The 5,350-nt window shown below is 47.0% G+C and overlaps 1 pseudogene; it reads right to left on the bottom strand.

Annotated features, from left to right (window-relative positions):
• Nucleotides 1–1,071: 1,071 nt before the first annotated feature.
• Nucleotides 1,072–3,302, bottom strand: LOC120053571 (annotated as a pseudogene).
• Nucleotides 3,303–5,350: the final 2,048 nt, after the last annotated feature.

A 5,350-nucleotide genomic window follows, 5' to 3' on the forward strand; every position in this document is an offset into this window, starting at 1 on the left:
CTCTGCTGCAGAGGATAGGTTCATTCGAGTTACCAGACTCAGGAATTGCAGCCCAAATAAATGCTTCACAGTGTTCAAGTAACAGACACATCTCAACATCAACTGTTCAGAGGAGACCGTGTGAATCAGGCCTTCATGGTCGAATTGCTGCAAAGAAACCACGACTAAAGGACACCAATAAGAAGAAGAGACTTGCTTGGACCAAGAAACACGAGCAATGGACATTAGACCGGTGGAGATTTTTGGTTACAACCACCGTGCCTTTGTGAGACGTGGTGTGGGTGAACGGATGATCTCTGCATGTGTATTTCCCACCGTAAAGCATGGAGGAGGAGGTGTTATGGTGGGGGGGTACTTTGCTGGTGACACAGTCGGTGGTTTATTTAGAATTCAAGACACACTTAACCAGCACCCTTTGCCTTTAGAATTCAAGACACACTTCAAATAGCCACCCTTTACCTTGATGACAGCTTTGCACACTCTTGGCATTCTCTCAACCAGCTTCACCTGGAATGCTTTATCAACAGTCTTGAAGGAGTTCCCACATATGCTGAGAACTTGTTGGCTGCTTTTCCTTCACTCTGCTGTCCGACTCATCCCAGACCATCTCAATGTGGCTGAGGTCGGGGGATTGTGGAGGCCAGCTCATCTGATGCAGCACTCCATCACTCTTCTTCTTGGTCAAATAGCCCTTACACAGCCTGGATGTGTGTTGGGTCATTGTCCTGTTGAAAAACAAATAATAGTCCCACTAAGCCCAAACCAGATGGGATGGCATATCGCTGCAGAATGCTGTGGTAGCCATGCTAGTTAAGTGTGCCTTGAATTCTAAATAAATCACAAATAGTGTCACCAGAAAAGCACCCCCAAGCCATAACACCTCCTCCTCCATGCTTCACGGTGGGAACCACACATGCGTAGATTATCCGTTCAACTTCTCACACTGGAGGAAGCAAAAGAGAAGGGAACGGGGGAGGAAGAGAGCAGAAGGGATGGTGGGGATTAAGAGAGGACGAGAAGGGATGGGAGGGGAGGAAGAGAGGAGAAGTGGTCATTCAGACATCAGTCCAATCAGACAACCACCGATACATTATACACCTCCTCTGATCCTGCAGGGGGAAGGGACTTCAGGGGGAGGTGTATAAGGTATGCATCCAGCATCATATGATAGGGAGCCCTGTAGGTGTAGTCTCCTACGATGGGGTGGCCTACCGCCTCACAGTGGACCCTCAGCTGGTGGGTACGACCTGTGTGATGCTGCAACAGCACTTTGGTGACAAGGTCTCCATTATAAGAACTGTACTTCAACACTGTGAACCGGGTCTGACAGGGGTTGGGGTTCTCAAAACCATCTGTTCCTTGGATACACATCAAGTGTGTTCTTCCCTCTGTGGGGTTTTTACCGACAGAGAAATCTACAGTCATCTTCTCCTCCTCTACCCAGCCTCACACCAGCACTAGGTAGGCCTTGGTAGCTATGCAGTGTTTAAAGCAGTGGTAGGTAGGCATTGGTAGCTCTGCAGTTTTTAAAGCAGTGGTAGGTAGGCCTTGGTAGCGCTGCGGTCTTTAAAACAGTGGTAGGTAGGCCTTGGTAGCGCTGCGGTCTTTAAAGCAGTGGTAGGTAGACATTGGTAGCTCTGCAGTCTTTAAAGCAGTGGTAGGTAGACATTGGTAGCTCTGCAGTCTTTAAAACAGTGGTAGGTAGGCCTTGGTAGCGCTGCGGTCTTTAAAGCAGTGGTAGGTAGGCCTTGATAGCTCTGCGGTCTTTAAAGAAGTGGTAGGTAGGCCTTGGTAGCTCTGCAGTCTTTAAAGCAGTGGTAGGTAGGCCTTGGTAGCTCTGCAGTCTTTAAAGCAGTGGTAGGTAGGCCTTGGTAGCTCTGCAGTCTTTAAAGCAGTGGTAGGTAGGCCTTGGTAGCTCTGCAGTCTTTAAAGCAGTGGTAGGTAGGCCTTGGTAGCTCTGCAGTCTTTAAAGCAGTGGTAGGTGGGCCTTGGTAGCTCTGCGGTCTTTAAAGAAGTGGTAGGTAGGCCTTGATAGCTCTGCGGTCTTTAAAGAAGTGGTAGGTAGGCCTTGATAGCTCTGCGGTCTTTAAAGAAGTGGTAGGTAGGCCTTGGTAGCTCTGCAGTCTTTAAAGCAGTGGTAGGTAGGCCTTGGTAGCTCTGCAGTCTTTAAAGCAGTGGTAGGTGGGCCTTGGTAGCTCTGCGGTCTTTAAAGAAGTGGTAGGTAGGCCTTGATAGCTCTGCGGTCTTTAAAGAAGTGGTAGGTAGGCCTTGATAGCTCTGCGGTCTTTAAAGAAGTGGTAGGTAGGCCTTGATAGCTCTGCGGTCTTTAAAGAAGTGGTAGGTAGGCCTTGGTAGCTCTGCAGTCTTTAAAGCAGTGGTAGGTGGGCCTTGGTAGCTCTGCGGTCTTTAAAGAAGTGGTAGGTAGGCCTTGATAGCTCTGCGGTCTTTAAAGAAGTGGTAGGTAGGCCTTGGTAGCTCTGCAGTCTTTAAAGCAGTGGTAGGTTGGCCTTGATAGCTCTGCGGTCTTTAAAGCAGTGGTAGGTAGGCCTTGGTAGCTCTGCAGTCTTTAAAGCAGTGGTAGGTGGGCCTTGATAGCTCTGCGGTCTTTAAAGAAGTGGTAGGTAGGCCTTGATAGCTCTGCGGTCTTTAAAGAAGTGGTAGGTGGGCCTTGGTAGCTCTGCGGTCTTTAAAGAAGTGGTAGGTGGGCCTTGGTAGCTCTGCGGTCTTTAAAGAAGTGGTAGGTGGGCCTTGGTAGCTCTGCGGTCTTTAAAGAAGTGGTAGGCCCAACCAACAGCAGCCTTGTTCAGAACCACGCACAGAACCCCACTGGTGGAGTAGTCTAGCTGGTGATAGAACCTAAATCCATAGTATGTCCCGAGGTCGGCCAGCTCAGGGAAGAGGAGCCCCAGCTGTTTCTGAACCGTGTGTTTCTCATACTACATCTTGCTGTCGATGCGGATGTCCCAGTGTTTATCCACTATGATGTAGTCACAGCTCTGATACAGAACCTTCAGACTGTCAACACTGGCAGGTTCCACACCGTTGGCCGATTCCAAACCCCTGGTCGTTTCCATCGGTTCCATACTTGTTGGTTCCACACTGCCAGGTTCCATACCGCCGCCTGGTTCCACACTGGTCGGTTCCCTCAGACTGTCCACACTGCCTTGTTCCACACCGGCAGGTTCCATACTGGTCGGTTCCCTCAGACTGTCCACACTGCCTTGTTCCACACCGGCAGGTTCCATACTGGTCGGTTCCCTCAGACTGTCCACACTGCCTTGTTCCACACCGGCAGGTTCCATACTGGTCGGTTCCATACTGTTGGTCTGCTCAGTTCAGCCTGACCTGCTGCTGTTATTAAGTCTGTCATACCACTAATTAATTCCCCTTGCTTCTCTCCTGTAGATCCACATGTAACTGTATCTGTATCTGTGTCTGTGTCTGTGTCTGTATCTGTATCTGTAACTTCAATCACCATAGACTGCTATAGTAGAGAGAGAGAGGTTACATCCCTCTCAGTCCAATCACCAGACTGTTATAGTAGAGAGAGAGAGATTTAAAGAGGAGTCCGTAATTTGCTTTCTAATGATCATGTTCTTTTCATCAAAGAAGTTCATGAATTTATCCCTGCTAAAGTGAAAGCCATTCTCTCTTGGGGAGTGATGCTTTTTAGTTAGCTTTGCGACAGTATACATTTTTTTGGGGGGGGATTGTTCTTATTTTCCTCAATTAAGTTTGAAAAATAGGATGATTGAGCAGCAGTGAGGGCTCTGTCCTGTCTTTCCAAGCTAGTTGGAAGACTTCCAGTTTGGTGTGGCGCCATTTCCATTCCAATGTTCTGGAAGCTTGCTTCAGGGCTCGGGTATTTTCTGTATACCAGGGAGCTAGTTTCTTATGACAAATGATTTGTGTTTTTAGGGGTGCGACTGCATCTAGGGTATTACGCAAGGTTAAATTTAGTTCCTCAGTTAGGTGGTAAACCAATGTTTGTACTCTGACGTCCTTGGATAGGTGGAGGGAGTCTGGTAGGCCCTCTAGGAATCTTTGGGTTGTCCGAGAATTTACAGCACAGCTTTTGATGATCCTTGGTTGGCGTCTGAGCAGATTATTTGTTGCGATTGCAAACATAATAAAATGGTGGTCCGATAGTCCAGGATTATGAGGAAAAACATTAAGATCCACAACATTTATTCCATGGGACAAAACTAGGTCCAGAGTATGACTGGCAGTGAGTAGGTCCATAGACATGTTGGACAAAACCCACTGAGTCGATGATGGCTCCGAAAGCCTTTTGGAATGGGTCTGTGGACTTTTCCATGTGAATATTAAAGTCACCAAAAATGTGAATATTATCTGTCATGACAACAAGATCCGATAGGAATTCAGGGAACTCAGTGAAGAACGCTGTATACGGCCCAGGATGCCTATAAACAGTAGTTATAAAAAGTGATTGAGTAGGCTGCATAGATTTCATTACTAGAAGCTCAAATAGATGAAAACGCAGTCGTTTTTTTTGTCAATTGAAATTTGCTATTGTAAATGTTAGCAACACCTTCGCCTTTGGGGGATATGGTCACTAGTGTAACCAGGAGGAGAGGCCTCATTTAACACAGTAAATGCACCAGGCTTAAGCCATGTTTCAGTCAGGCCAATCACATCAAGATTATGATCAGTGATTAGTTCATTGACTATAACTGCCTTTGAAGTGAGGGATCTAACATTAAGTAGCCCTATTTTGAGATGTGAGATATCACAATCTCTTTCAATAATGACAGGAATGGAGGAGGTCTTTATTCCAGTGAGATTGCTAAGGCGAACACCGCATGTTTAGTTTTGCCCAACCTAGATCGAGGCACAGACACGGTCTCAATGAGGATAGCTGAGCTGAGTGCACTGACTGTGCTAGTGGCAGACTCCACTAAGCTGGCAGGCTGGCTAACAGCCTGCTGCCTGGCCTGCATCCTATCTCATTGTGGAGCTAGGGGAGTTAATTCTTGCGACTATAGGGGGTGCTGTTTCAAATTAGCATAATTGTCTCTACAGATGAAACGGCTTCCTACTCAATTCTTGATCGTACAATATGCATATTATTACTATTATTGGATAGAAAACAGTCTCTAGTTTCTATAGGCGTTGGAATTTTGTCTCTGAGTGGAACAGAACTCATTCTACAGCAATTTCCCTGACATGGAGTCAGATTTCACACATTTTGGCCCCTGATCTGGAGTCAGTTTAAAGGCCACTGTTATTGCTATGAGGATACGGACACTGCTTACGTCTTCCCCTGGATGCCTTTACGTGATGACGCTTTGAACGGTATCGATTGCGCAATCACAGCCACTATAAATGG

The sequence above is a fragment of the Salvelinus namaycush genome, chromosome 9 (genome assembly GCF_016432855.1).
Source record: "Salvelinus namaycush isolate Seneca chromosome 9, SaNama_1.0, whole genome shotgun sequence".
NCBI classification, from domain to species: domain Eukaryota; kingdom Metazoa; phylum Chordata; class Actinopteri; order Salmoniformes; family Salmonidae; genus Salvelinus; species Salvelinus namaycush.